Below are 16,060 nucleotides of genomic sequence, written 5' to 3'. Positions count from 1 at the left end.
TGTGAGTACAAACTCCCCAAGAGGTTGTTAGTATTCTCGAGAGTCCCCCGGCAAAATTTCAGGGCAATCGGGCGAAAAATGAAGAAAAAGACAGGCAAAGTATGTGCGATAATCAAAGAAACAGCGAAGATGCCAAAGCCATCATCATCACTGTCCCCACCTCTCCTCATTTTTCTTTATTTCCTCCTCATTTTCTTTTACATATATAAATATATATATATATATATAATATTAAAAAAAAAAAAACGAAGACAGACGAGAGACAGAGAAGATGCCAAAATCATCATCGTCACTGTCCCCACCTCTCCTCATGTTTCTTCGTTTCCTCCTCATTTTCTTTACATATATAAATATATATATATATATATAATATAAAAAAAACGAAGACAGACGAGAGACAGAGAAGATGCCAAAATCGTCATCGTCACTGTCCCCACCTCTCCTCGTTTTTCTTCATTTCCTCCGCATTTGTCTTCGTCGGCCAGGCCTTCTTTCATAAAGTCCAACCACGAAACAATAAAAAAATAAAAAAATCAACCCAAAACCCCCCAATAAAAAAAACCATTCAAGCACCTTCTTCTGGTCGCCAACCCTCTGGAGACAGAAAAAAAAAAAGAAAGAAGAAACGACAGTAGAAGAAAAACCAGAGGGGAGAGAGAGATCTGCAGAGAAAGAGAGAGAAAGGGAGAGAGAGAGAGAGAGATCTGTAGAGAGAGAGGTAGAGAGATAGAGAGGGAGAGAGAGAGGGAGATCTGCAGAGAGAGGGAGAGAGAGACAGAGATCTGCAGAGAGAGAGAGGAAGGGTTTTCTCCTCCGGCAACCCAACCGGATTCCGGCCACCTTCTCCGGCATCCTCCCAGCCAACCACCGGAGCTCCACCGGCATCCCATCTCCTCCACCCCACCTCCAGCGGGTCCTACATCAGCGGGTCCCACACCAGCGGGCCCCACACAAGCACACCGACTCTGTCAACACCTTCCTGGATCTCTTGTTCCTCCTATAGCTGGCGTAAGTTCAGTTTTTATTTTAGAATTATTCATTCTTTGCACTACACGGGTCCCACATCAGCGGGTCCCACAACAGCGGGTCCGCAGCGGGTCCCATAACAGCAGGGCCCAGCGGATCCCACATTAGCGGGCCCCACATCAGCGGGTCCCGCAGCGGGTCCCGCAGCGGGGTCCCACAGCAGGTCCCGTAGCGGGTCCCACATCAGCGGGTCCCACAACGGGTCCCACAACAGTGGGTCCCACAGTGGGTCCCACATCAACGGGTCCCACATCAGCGGGTCCCACATCAGCGGGTCCCGCAGCGGGTCCCACAACCGCGGGTCCCACAGCGGGTCCCACAACAGCGGGTCCCACAGCGGATCCCACACAGCAGTCCCAGCGGGTCCCACAGCAGCGGGTCCCACAGCGGGTCCCACAGCAGCGGGTCCCACAGCGGGTCCCACATCAGTAGGTCCCACATCAGTAGGTCCCACAGCGGGTCCCACATCGGGTCCCACATCGGCGGGTTCCACAGCAGGTCCCACATCAGCGGGTCCCACAACAGCGGGTCCCACATCAGCGGGTCCTACTATGAATAGTAGTTTTGAATAGTACTTATAAATAGTAATTATGAATAGTAGTTTTGAATAGTACTTATAAATAGTAATTATGAATAGTAGTTTTGAATAGTACCTATAAATAGTAATTATGAATAGTATTTTTGAATAGTAATCTTGTATAGTAATTATAAATAGTAATTATAACAGTCTTCAGCACAGGAGTCAGTCCTTCAGTCAGTCCAGGAGTTTTTCCTATCATCATAGGGGTTAGGATTCTGTCCATCCTCTCATCAAGTCGTGATCTTTACCCGCTCCTGCAAGGTATAGGATGCTGTCCAACCCTTGCCGAGTTATTTTCCTGTTCGTTCCCCCGCAAAGCATAGGATGCTGTCCAACCTTTGCGGGATTCCAGAAGTCTCCCTACCCTTATGATGATAGGATTTTATTCTCTGGTGTCAAAAAAAAAAACAACAACAAAAACATTCCAAAAACACTTGAAAACAACAAAAACATTCCCAAAAACACTTAAAAATTCAAAAACATCTCAAAAACAATTCAAAATCCAAAAACATCTGAAAAAATCAAAAATCTCAAAAATCTCGAGTCATTAGAGTGTAGTTAGGAATTCTGTCCGAACTACGTTGGCTTGATCCCTTTCAACAGGGTACGTAGTGCAGCTTGGGGTTCACATCCCAGGTCCAGCCAAACCTTTAAAAATAAACATTTCAAATATTTCCAAAAATACAAAAAACTTCAAAACCTTTTCAAAAAGATCTTCCCCTAGAGTTAGGAGTCTGTCCAAGATATTTAGGGTGTTTTAGAGTTAGGAGTCGGTCCTGATTTGTATTGATATGGTGTGTCCTGTCGTGTGAGTGTCCCTAGAGTTAGGAGGCCTCAAGTCGATCGGTTAGACATTTAGTCGAACCGATGGCTAGACTAGGAAGCATATAGTCAACCCATGGTTTTCCTTAGAATGCACAGCCTAGATACACATAGGATATAGGGCCCACCTGCATTAGCTTAAGGCTAATCAACTTGCATTAGTTAGGGCATATAGAGTCCTAAAAATTACAATCCACTTGAATTTAAGCAATCGCACAAAAAGCTTTAAACATCAGTCGAGTCTAGTGGATCGAGTCTAGGATAGCGGTCCTAGAGTTTTAGGCATCGTAGTTTAGAATAGGGCACCGAACTACGTTGGCTCTGATTCTTCCCGAGGCCGGGATACGTAGTGCAGCTAGGATGGATGGCCATCCTGGTCCGAGTCAAGTATTGCATTAGAGTCTAGGGCTTGTCGTGTCGGGTCATGTGTCGAGTTGTGTTGTGTTGTGTGTTTTGCTGTGTTTTCTTATTTTTATGTACAGATCCTATACCTTTAGCTGTAGCATGCATGTGCTTGTCCACCAGAACTTAGACACCAATTAGGCATGGCACTCATAACCTAGCTATTCTTAGGCGACATATCTTTCATTTCTTTTGTGTGTGCTTCTTATTCATCTCCGAGACATGCATGATTAGCTAGACGTTATCTCGGAGATATTCGTTCTCATTTCGCATGATTTTCGCCCAAAACTCTTCAAAATTAATAATAAATGGCATAAGAGACCAGGTGCTAGCACTTGGGCGAATTGGGGGCGCCTAATCCCTTCCCCATTCGTCATCAGGCACGAACCCTATTTTATATCTCTGGTTATCCGTTGCAACAGAGCACAGCATGGGATCCAGGGCCCACTTCCTTGGATGGCGACTCTTCTTTGTTTAAGATACGCCTCGAATCTGGGCTAGTCCCCGAATCGAGAGGTATCTCACTTTACATCGCCGCTCATGCTGTGAGGGGCACTCTTTCGAGAGTTCCTTGGTGGGGCTCTCCTTCACGTGGACGATCTAGAGAGACTCGCGCGGGGGCCCGTCCCCTCACGCCCGTCCCGGATCTGGTTCCACAGTCCATAGGGACCCATTTTTTGCCCATTCCAGCATTGGTCCATAGTGACCCTTTTCTTGCCAATTCCGGCATTGGTCTGTAGTGACTCATTACTACTCACCCATTGAGGCTTCTTGTCTAGCCCATTGAGGTTATGATTTGTTCTCATCCATCATCTTCAACAATATTGGCAACATACATCAAACAGACATCAATCGTGACAACATGCAACAAAATTGGCAAATTTTTACAATTTTTTGGGGTATTTATTGTAATCAAATGTATATTGATTTTCAATCCATATATGTTTGAGGGGGCGTATTAGAGAATGAAATCAAATCAAAATCAAATATTATGAGATTAGAAGAATTGATTTGATTAGGCTATATTGGTTGGTTGGGTTAGATTAGGCAAGTGAATTAGATTAGGATAGTGTCTTTCCATAATTATCTTATTCTCTTGCTATGTTTATCATTTGAGTGTTCTATAAAAACACTCCTTGTGCTTAATGTAAATCATCCAAGATTAATATAATTTTCTATTATTTTACAGAAACCCTAGATCATTCTCTGAGATTGTTTTGAAATGAGACCTTAATCCTTTTTTTTTAAATAGAAAATAAAAAAAGACATGAAAGTGTCTTTTGAATAAATAAGATACCCTTTCAATACAAAAGTGTCTTTTAAATGAAAATAAGATTTCACAAATCCCAAAGAAATGTCTGTTTGAATAAATCAATTTCGTAATAAAATAAAACTAATTTGAAAATATCCAACAAAACTTTGGGGAGGCGCCCGTGTTGCAAAAAGTCAAACAATGTTTGTAATGAGCAGCATAGTGAGTGTATTGGCGATTACAACCAGCACTAGAAATAAATTCAACTTTAAGCTGGTGTCTCTAGTTTTTGTCACGAACGATGTAGTCAATCTCCACATGTTTTTACGTGGGCGTGCGAAAGACCAGATCAATATTTTAGAAGCCAAGCATAAATTAATATACATACCAGACTAGGGGAATGTTATTCCTCCCCTCTGACTGATAAAATCCCCGACTTTAAGCTGCTGTCTGTAGTTCTTGTCACGAGCGAAGTAGTCAATCTCCACATGTTTTTACGTGGGAGCACCGGCACTACTGTATTTTGATGAGGGCACTCCGTAGGATGATCTAAACCGTCCATTAGATGGGCCACAGCCTAAATAGGTTGTGCCCAAAAATCATTTCTGTAGGTTGACCCTAACCTTCCAATCTGAATGTTAGAGGGTTTATCATAACCCTCTATAGATTAGAGTGTTAGGATCAACCTATTTAGCCTGTGGCCCATCTAATGAATGGTTTGGATCATCTTATGGTGCGGCCCATACTGTACTTTTAATAAAGTGGGGAGTGCCCTCATCAAAATACAGTAGTGCTGTTCTTCATTGGATTTTCTCAGCATGACAGCGACATGATATAAGCACACCTCCCTTCATTTTTCTCATCCTATGAAGTAGGCTTCACATTGTTTTTTGAAAAAAATACAAAGGAAGATGATATCAGCACAACTATGTTTTTATAATTGCAGAGACCCAGCTTGTCTTTTCTGTTTTTAATTGCCTAGTGACAGCTTCTTTGGAACTGTAAACAGCTCTTTAAATATTAAAAGACAAGATGCATTAGTGAAAGGGGAGTGATAAATCGACCCCCCCATGTGTCTTTCTCTCTCCTCTAGGTTAGAGAGAGAAAGAGGAGAGAGATAGACACATGGGGAGTCGATTTATCACTGCCTTAGTGAAAATATAAAAACATTTTTTTTTTGAAATAGAGTGAAAATATAAAAACATTGTTGTGCTATAAAAGTACCGTACACCACTTTAAATACTAACAGACATGATGTGTGAACCGTTTGGATCATCCTAAGAAGTGGGCCGTACAATTCTATTTGAAAAATTACTAGAATAGTCTAGTGTTTTTCAAAAAGTACCGTACACCACTTCATAGGATGTTCCCAACCCTTCATTTGTTGGGCTCATGGTTTTAAATTTCGACCGAAATCCGAATCCGAAATTTTGGATACTGGTGGGAACCGAAACCGAAAATTTCCGAAATTCAATTTTTCGCCATTTCATTTTAATGACATTATTTATTAAAAAAAAAGATGTTACAAAATTTCGTCCGAAATTTGGAACCAAATTAATTACCAAATTTCAGTTTTTGGTAGGGCCCGAAACGGTTTCCGAAACTAAAATTTTAAACCATGGTTGGGCTACAACGTAAATAGCTTGTGCCCCAAAAATCAATTTCAATGGATGATGCTAACATATCCGATCTATATAGGTGGATGATCCAAACCGTTCAATTTTTGGGCCAAAACGTAAATAGGTTGTGCCCCAAAAATTATTTACATAGGATGATGCTAACACTAAAATTTATAGAGGTTTCTATAATGTTCAATCCCTCTATAGATCGGAGCATTGAGATCATCTTATGGAAATGATTTTTGAGGCACAACCTATTTACGTTGTCGCCCAACAAATGAACGGTTTGGATCATCCTAGAAAGTGGGTCATACAATTCTTTTTTGAAAAATACTTACCATATGACCACACCATAAAAAATCTCATCTTACTCTAGGCACCAAAATACAGAGATTTCAAACTCTGTGAGTGAAGTCCATTATTTTTCAAAAAGTAATGTGCGACCCACTTCATAGGATGATCCAAACCTTTCATTTGTTGGGCCACATTGTAAATAGGTTATAGCCAATAGGCCATGTTCATAGGATGATCTGAGCCTTCCAATGGCCGAACAAATGAACGGTTTGGATCATCGTATGAGGAGGCCGCACAATACATTTTGAAAAATACTGGACTCAACTCGCACACACCATATAAAAACTTGCAAAATCAAATAGAAAGTATAAATATTAAAAGAAAGGTTTATATAGAGGGATTTGCTAGGATCCATTGCAAAAGGCATTTCGTGCCTGGTCTGTCGCATGTCAAAACAACCACCTCGTTGATGGAGACAAAAGTTGTTGTCTCCATTAAAGAGGTGGCTGGTCTGACATGCGACAGACCAGCCGCGAAATGCCTTTTGTGATGGACGCTAGCAATTCCCTTATATAGAAGTATGGTTTTTGAGATGCTTAGATGAATATAGTTGAGATGCTTAAGAAAATGAAGATTCCTTAATGGATATATACATGTAACATAGAAGCACGGGTATAGGACCACATATTCATATTTCTTTACTTACGGCGCTCAAAGACTGCCATGTGAATTAAATGGCAGCCGGAGAAAGCTAAGAATTGGAAAATGTGGAAAATGTGACATTGTTCAATTGTACTTTGATTTTAGCAGTCTTTTGAGCATCCAAATGGGAACCCTCAGTACGGTTTTTCACCTTTACATATGTTTTGATTACTTAAAGGCCATTCTGGATTGTAGGATTTGCTTTGTGGAAAAGTTTGGCAATGAAACTACCCCCGCAGTACGCATGCGCTCCCCTGTTAAGTTGATTTGGCGTAAAAAAGCTTTAAAGTTGCCAACTGCTGACGTCAAATCACACTATAAGGGGGGCACATGCGTACTGCCGGGACAGGGGTGAGAATATCATCTCGATTTTTCTGATGCCATTGTTTGCTCACACAAAAAATTAAAACCAACTTGAACGAGCCCGGTACAAATAAGCCATCAACAAATCATTTTCATTAAATTGTGGAAAGAAAAAAAAAATTCTAGGAAAAGTTTTTCCTGCAATCTGAACGGGCCTAATTGGAAAATGTTCTTCGCTCAAAATTTCGTCTAGAAGAGAGCCATCCACAACACATAGTTGAGCAATTGGGTGCGTTGCCGACACGAAAACAGAAAATATATAAGTCGAAGGGATAATACCGACCTCACAATATTTTCTAAGACCTCACCACCTCTCCTCCTACAAAACAAATGACTTAGTCGAATTCTCTTCTCATTTTTAAGCTCGATTTAAATGTGATTTTTCCCCTTTTTCTCCAAGTCAAAAGCTATCATGCCGGTCCTTCACCACTATATAAAACCCTTTTACCACTCTCTACATATTCAACTCCAAAACCTCTCATTTCCATCTCTTCTCTATTCCTCTCTTCATCCATGTCCATCTTCCACCTTACACTACAACTTCTATTACTCTCTCTCTTCTTCATCTCCTTACAAAGATTCTGCCGTGGGGCCCGAAATCTAACTGGGTTTTCTTCCCATGGCCCACCAACATACCCATTTCTTGGATGCTTGATCTCCTTCTATCAAAATAGACACAATCTCTTAGATTGGTACACACAATTGTTAGCCCAATCGGGGACCCAAACCATCGTGGTTAGCCGATTGGGCGCGAGACGGACCATCATCACTGCGAACCCCGACAATGTGGAGTACATGCTCAAGACCAACTTCCATAACTTCCCCAAAGGCAAGCCCTTCACGGAAATTCTAGGCGATTTTCTCGGGCACGGAATTTTCAATGTGGACGGCGAGCTATGGCACACCCAACGCAAGTTAGCGAGCCATGAATTCACCACCAATTCGCTACGAGAATTCGTGGTAAAAGCTCTTGAATCCGAAGTTAGTGACCGATTATTGCCTATTTTGGCCTCGGCGTGCCACACCGGGGAAGTGGTGGACTTGCAAGAGTTGCTAAAGAGGTTCGCATTTGATACCATATGTAAGGTCTCATTGGGTATGGACCCGGGTTGCTTAGAGCCTTCATTGCCGGAATCCAGTCTCGCGACGGCCTTCGATGTGGCATCTGAGTTAAGTGCGAGGCGGGGGACTTCCCTCATGCACCCTATCTGGAAGGCGAAGCGGGTTTTGGGCATCGGGTCGGAGAGGCGGCTCAAGGAGGCAATTGGGCTAGTTCAATTATCAGTAATGGAGATGATTAGTAAGAAGGTTAGAAAAGAAGGAGAAGCACAAGAAAGCAAAGAGGGCGATCTTTTGTCAAGGTTGATTTCTGGTGTTCATGATGAGAAGGTTATAAGAGATATGGTGATAAGTTTTATCATGGCAGGAAGGGACACTACATCATCTGCACTAACATGGCTATTTTGGTTGCTCTCTTCTCACTCCCATATAGAAAAGGAGGTGGTGAAGGAGGTGGTGGAAATATCAAAAGGGAAGGAGAGATTAGACTACTCTAATTTGAAGGAGATGAAGGTCTTGAAGGCTTGCTTGTGTGAAAGCATGCGGTTGTATCCACCTGTGGCATGGGACTCTAAGCATGCCGCTGGTGGGGACACATTACCGGATGGGACCCGTGTTCGAAAGGGCGATAGGGTTACTTATTTTCCTTATGGGATGGGGAGAATGGAGAGATTATGGGGGAAGGACTGCGAAGAATTCAAGCCGAATCGATGGTTGGGGAAGGAGAAGATTGTTTCACCTTACAAGTTCCCTGTGTTTCAAGGTGGGCCTAGAATTTGTCTTGGGAAAGAGATGGCTTTCATTCAAATGAAGTATGTTGTTGCTTCGATTTTACTGCGATTCGAGCTCCGGCCGGTCGGGAATGATCAGCCAGTGTTTGTTCCTCTGCTCACAGCTCACATGGCTGGTGGGTTTAAGGTTAGAGTCCAAGAAAGGAAAATGGCACCTCTTTTTTTGGTACCCTAAACATAGATGATGGTGGGCGTGTGGTTGTTCCTAAGTAGGAAAGAGAATAGTCTTGTCGTAGACCAAGGATTTATAGGAGAAAAATCTCAATATATTTTATATATTTTGTGTCTATATAAATAGATTTGTCATGTTCAACATTCAAAGTTAGTGTTTTCCACAAAAACAAATTCGTGGTTTGATTTGTCTTTAGCTTTTCAGAAGTAGGAAAAGTATACATGGGTGTCATTTCGTTCTCCCTCCGCCCTCCCTCTCAAAAAAGATTACGACTAGGCTATTATCTCTATTGGAAAGTGTCTTGTTTCTATGATGACTTTTCCCTAATATGGAGGCCATAGAAAACACTATTTTTTTCGGTTTTGGAAAGGCTAATGATATGGGCACTACCATGTTTTGATTATTGATTGCACGAACTGTGGTCTTTTGACTCTTTTCTGTTTTAATCGGTTTCCGAGAGCTTTTTGGGAATTGTAATAAACGTTTGACAGCTGATAAGTCATAAAAGACTAGAGGAATGATAGAGGCAAGGGAGGCCTTGCGTAGAGATCCAGAGAAGGCCCTTGATTGGATCCATGTCATTTTCGGTTACGTTTTAAAATCAGTTGGAAAAATAAAATCCGTTACATTTAATGACGTGGATCCAATCAAGGAAACTTTTCTGGCTCTTTATGCAAGGGCGCCCTTGCGTAAATCATTCCTCAAAAGTCTGCTAGTGCAATTATAAAAATATGGTGGTATATCAATGGTTATTTTGGAAAACCTATGACATAAAAAAAAATCTAGTGTGTGTGTGACTGTGTGTGAGAGAGAGAGAGAGCTCGTTGCGTATTCCATATGCACGATCTTGATTGACAAGGCAAGGAAAGTGCAGTTTTGTTTTATAATCCCATAGTGGATTGTGTTCTCGCCCGTAGCTATAGGCAAAGTAGTTGAACCAAGCAAAAAACGCAAATCTTGGTGTGCATCTTGTGACTCCACTTTCAAAATCTATTGCGTGCAAATCACCCAAACCTTCCATTCGAGAGTCGGAAATATAGGTAACGGGCTGATCAGTCAGTGTTGAAGTACGCCATTCTTGGTATTTTTGTTCTCTCCATAAGGCTCGGTTTGGATTGCAAGAAAAAACATTTCCGATGGAATTTTCTTAGGAATTTTTTCTTTCTACAATTTAAAGGAAACAATATGATTATGGTTAATTTAGAAGGATATTATCATAAATTGAAGGTCCGTAAGTAAAAATTGAATAGGGTGGGTTCAAGTCATCTTTTTTTTTTTGTGTGTAAAAAGGTACGAAACTTTACATATATTTTCCTTTCCATAATTTTCTAGGAAATTCTTGTAAACCAAACAGGGCCTAAAGAAAAAGGGAAGTGATATATCCGCCCCTTTCCATTACTTGGCACACTCGAATCTAGTGTATCTATGACTGGCACAGGATCAAACTTACGTCATGGGAGGAGTATTCCACTGCCCAGATTGCCACGTACACTGATTTTGGGTGTCCCAAGTAATAGAAAGGGGCGGATATATAACTTCCCACTAAAAAAGGACAAAACTGCTGCGGATATATAAAGTTGTGGAGGAACCTAAACCGCAATGCACTAATAGCAAGGGAAAATGAGGGGTGTGGAAATATCAATTAAAACAACAGACCATGGAATTGATATTGCCACACCCCATGCTATTAGTACATTGCGGACTAATTCCTTCGTGACCCCTCGTGGGTTTAAAGCTTTTTCTCTATTGTTCTCTCCACATATTGGGTACTTTCAAGTTTCAACCACATATATACAACATAAAGCGCAATATTCATAAGGAAATAATATCGACACCCCTTCTAACTCATTTTTATACATGTGACAATTCTGTAGATAGAGCGAAAGGGGCCCAACTGCCCAAGTCCTTATCAGCCCTTCCGCATCCGTTCACTTTTTCAATGTGGGATCTTTGATTTCACATGGAATCCCCAATTTGATGTTCTTCACTATTTTTTTTATTTGTACGTGTAATTTGTTACATGACATAGGAGTGCCTTCTTTATTTCGTTAAAAAGAAAATAAGATTATAAAAATACAAAGAGAGGGTTTGTTTGGTTGATCTGGATCCAATAATCTATAGACAAACTACACCATATACGAAATGTCTACAGATCGAATGGTTAGGATCATCCTATGGAGATGATTTTCGGAGAACGGCCTATTTAAGTTGTGTCCCAATGACTGAATGTTTTGGATCTTTGAATTAGGTGGGCCCTACTCTATTTAAAAAAATACTTTTTTATGGGTAAAAAAAAAAAAATACTTGCACCTATGTACGAACATTATATAACGTGTATTTATTAGGCAATTCATTGGGCTTACCTTGTTCGAAGATCCAAACCATTAATTTATTGGGCCCCAACTTAAATAGGACTTCCCCAAAAATCATCTAAGATCTGTAGATGTCCGCACATAGGTGCATTGTTCAAAGATCTAAACCATTCTAAACCATTCAGTTGTTGAAGTTAATTAAAAAAAGTAAAAGGAAACGCAGTGCATTTTTGTAACCAAGCACGGCCAATATCGTTTGCCTAATTAAAATTGTCTACATTGAGATTTTATGGCCAAAAAGCAGTGAGTCCAATATATGTAGACACATTGGAAATGGCTATCAAAGGTTGTCTTTTTATTATTTAACATAGCTATCAAAGGTTGCTGTAATTCACAAAAGCTCTCAGAAGCCATTTAAAGGAGAAAAGACAAGCTAAGCTTGTGCAATTATTAAAAAAATGGTAGTGCCAAGATCAGTATCCATTGGAAATATTCGGAAATATTTCAAAATATTCACTATAGATCGAGCAGCGGACCATATCAGAGGGTTAATTTGGACCTTCAAACATTGGGGCTAGCCACCTTCTAGTTGTATGTGCATGACCCATGTCTTTTTCGCTCACGCTAATTGCATGGGAAAATATCAGAGGGTGTCCTCAATCACAACAAAAAAGGAAAAAAAAAGAAAGAAAACGTTTCCATCCATTTATGGACAATAAAGATGTGTGTGTGAGAGAGAGAGACTCGTTTTAGTGGTTTCGAAGGACGGTGGGGGTGTTGAAGAGGTGATTCTTGTGGCTAAAACCATGGGACGGATGGGGACGTGAGTGGGTCGGAGAAGGTGATTCTTTCACTTTTTTTTTAATGTAATCTCTCATGCAGTTCGTTATCAGTTAGTTTTCAATGACAGGACACCGGTCATTGATGCATACAAAAGTAGATACTATGTACATAAAAAGTAAGATTAGAAGCCTTAAAACTACGTTTAGTTGGGATCTTAATTTACGTAAACATCCTTGTAACTCTCCTAAACTCTACTAGTCTCTGATATATAAAAATGTTATTACACTGTATTAAGGGTGTGAATTTAGATTGAGGTAGTGGAGATTTTGCATCAACCCTTTCCTTAACATGCCTTCATAAGCTAAACTTGTTGAGACAAATTGATATAATATTTGATAAAATTGTGGAGGTACAAAAGATCAAAGTAAGAAACACAAGACGAAATTGTAACGAAGTATATAAGTAGGAAGTAGGCAAGGCGAGGCACTTAAGGCTTTCTTTTAAAGAAATTTATTCCCTCACTTATGTAGTTATCTACCAGGAAATAAAGTTGGAGGATACAATGCCTACAACTAATATGATCAAGGGATGCACCCCGAGTTCAATAGCAACTAGGATGCCCGCACTTAGATGGAGTGGAAGGGAAGAAAGGAACAACACAATTCTAGAGACCCTAGACCATTCTCTAAGATTGTTTTAATTTGAAATAAGACAATAATCCTTTTATATTTTGGAAAATGAAGACATGAAAGTGTCACAACTAAAGTGTCTTTTAAGTGAAAATTCGATTTTACAAAAAAGAAATGTCTCTTTGAATAGATCAATTTCGTAAAAAATAAAAATAATTTGAAACTATCAAACAAAACTCCGAGGAAGTCTCTATGAGCTTGTCTTACAAAAAATAAAGGGAAGTGATATATCCGTCCCTTTTGATCACTAGGAACACCCCCTGTCAGTGTTTGTGGCAATCAGGGGCATTGAATTCTTCGGACATAAGTACAACAGCCCCTCTTTAGTCACTGATGCACTGACAGGGGGTGTTCCTAGTGATCAAAAGGGGCGGATATATCATTTCCCAAAATAAAACAATGTTTGTATTGAATAGATCAATTTAGTGAGTGTATCAACGATTTGATCGACACTAGAAATAATCTAAACTTTAAGTTGGTGTTTGTAGTTTTTGCCACTATAAGGAAATTGTAGCACTAGCATATGTATGTAAACTTAATGCTTTGGAATCCATTATTTAATATGCATACTAAATTATTTATTTTCACTATTTGTATACAGAGGAATGCTAGATTCACAGGCACCCTTGCAAAATAAGGGGCAAAGGACGCCCCCATTGGTCAAGGGAGCCTGTGAATCTAGAAGACTCCATACACGTATAAGAGTTACATGCAAACAATACTTTGGGTATCCAAACAAGCTCTTAATCGATCAATGCTCTCTCCATAAGACTCCAAATATAAAGATTGAGGGATGATTCATGGCCCAATAATTGCACTGATTAATAAATGTGTTGAAGGCGTCAATTGTATTATTGATTTGATAGTTGCAATTGCCAACAAACAGCATTAACAGTACTAATTGAGGTGGGCCCCGTCAAGGAATGCCCCCCCTGACATCATTGTGTCCAACTTTTAGTAATCTAAAGGCTGTGTTAGTGCATGTTTTCCACCACTCTAATTGCATGTGAAAAGGTAAATATCACACCAATCAATCCTTGAAAATGAGAAATAAAAAAAGAGGGAAATGATATTTCCACCCTTTTTTCATACATCATTTTGTTTTTGTAGACCATTGAGGCAAAGAAAAACTTCAAATTTATCCTCAGTGAACCATTCTCAAAGAAACCGTTAAAGGGATTTTATCCCTTTAGGGGGATATCAATTCCCATTTGTTTTTGTGGAAAACAATAACTTTGTTCAAATGACAAATTTAGGTATATAGTCACAAAATATAAAAAATTGAGATATTTTTCCTTAAAATCCTTAGCCTACAACTAGCCTCTTCTTTTTGCTATTTAATAACAACAAGCTCCGGTGCATGAACACATACACCCACACACACATATATAGGCTATTGATATCTGCACGACCATGTTTTGATAAATTACCATTGGTCCATAAATGCTATGCCAAATGATTTTTTCATAAGAATAGCTTTTGAAATATCCCAAAATGCCCCTAGTGCAATTTTCCAATAAAGAGGGACTTTTTCATCCAACCCTAGTTAGGTAATTAGGTCTTCTCTTAAGTTAATATCAATACTAATCTTTAGCTAAAACCTACAGAGAATTTGCAAAACCTAAGGGAGGCTGTGGGTGAGGAGAAAAATTGTGTGGGAGACTTGGGAGGATTGCATCTTGAAGCCTGAGATCGTAATCAAGATAAGAAAACCTCCTAAACTTTGAGAATATGTTTTTTGAGTTGTGAAAGTCGGTAGTTTCTTCCGTTTAATAATTAGATATCATTGTATCTTCTTCCCCGGCTCATTCCTCTCCCTCAAACGGTGTTCTTAGGGTCTGTTCTTTGCAGAGACTCCGTATAACACGAGTTTGATTGTTTATAATGCCCAAGGAAGAAGATACAATGATTTATAACCCCAAACCCTATATCTTCTCCGATCGCTGTCCAATGAGTTTCCGGTGGCCGGATTGGATTTGAAGGAACCCTCTCACCACAAGGAGTCCAATGGATCCAACCGCGATCAATTTGGAAGATCGGAGAGTTGTAAAACTTGGAATAAATCGGAAAGAATTCACAAAACCCGAACAGAGTGCGCATAGTTGACTGTGGGAGACTTTGTTCATGGGAGTCCCTTGGACGGTCGACCGTATGTAGAGGGCTATGTTCGCAAGGGTTATCTTGTAGGTTTTTTTGGGTTCGGCTTGGACTTTTGGTATTCTCCTCATGTGTTCTTCATCCCAAAATCTCTCTAATGATGGGGTGATATGTGATGATAGGTGATCGACCCTTGGATTCGTGAAGTTGAGGAAACTCTTGATGAGGTACGTTTTGACGTTGGATCTATGGGAATTCGTACTCTAGAAAGAACCCTATTGTTTCGACCAATAATTGGGTAGGATACGTATTCAGTTATACCTATCTGTTGGTAATTTCAGTGATGATATAATACTTAAAAACTTGATCATCTTGCTGATGCTTATCCTGAACTTCAAAAAGTTAGGACCTGGCATGCCAGTTTACTCTTCATAATCTATTGCCGTGAAATCCATACTTTATAATGTTATACGCTAATCTATCATTCCATATCGCGTTGTGCACATTAATTTTGCATACCGATATACACGGATTTCATGTCATGCTGTGTGATGCATGGATTGTGTTATAGTTGTGTATTCGATACTCAGGATGCTTTGGTCAGGCTCTAGTGGCTTGTGCGGTATCTAGATGTTCCAATACGTGGGATGCGGTATACTCTGTATCTGGATGACGATATTCACAGGTTGCTTTGGTCAGACTCTAGTGGCTTGTGCGATATACCCGACGTATTGAATATTGAGGACTGTGAGTGCGTGACTTGGCCAAAGGCTCACTTTTCGGCAGATTTTGTCTTCATTCACTCTGTGGCCGCTGTCAGATGCAACGGACCATCCGCGAAAAGCCTTCTGCGATAGACGTTAGCCAATCCCATGTATGATAACAGTAATAGTTTTGATGGACTTATTAGAAATAAGGGAATCAAAATCTGCGAAAAAGTGAGCCTGTGGCTTCTCTCCTACAAAAGTGCTAAAAATTAAAGTGAGCCCGTGTGTCTGCTCTCTCCTACAAAAGTGAGCCACGAAATTGCTTTCCAAGAAATTGCCTAGCAACTAGTAGAAATAATTTTAGACAAAAATTTAACTCAGTAGACAATA

At 40.2% G+C, this 16,060-nt stretch overlaps 1 pseudogene; it reads left to right on the top strand.

The window, feature by feature from the left end:
• The first annotated feature begins 7,541 nt into the window (after positions 1-7,541).
• Positions 7,542-9,329, top strand: LOC143846160 (cytochrome P450 94B3 pseudogene; annotated as a pseudogene).
• Positions 9,330-16,060: the final 6,731 nt, after the last annotated feature.

This window comes from Tasmannia lanceolata, unplaced genomic scaffold, assembly GCF_043159265.1.
Source record: "Tasmannia lanceolata isolate RefF3 unplaced genomic scaffold, GAP_Taslan_0.1 ptg000015l, whole genome shotgun sequence".
Taxonomy (NCBI): domain Eukaryota; kingdom Viridiplantae; phylum Streptophyta; class Magnoliopsida; order Canellales; family Winteraceae; genus Tasmannia; species Tasmannia lanceolata.
This window is presented reverse-complemented; position numbering and strand designations above follow the sequence as displayed.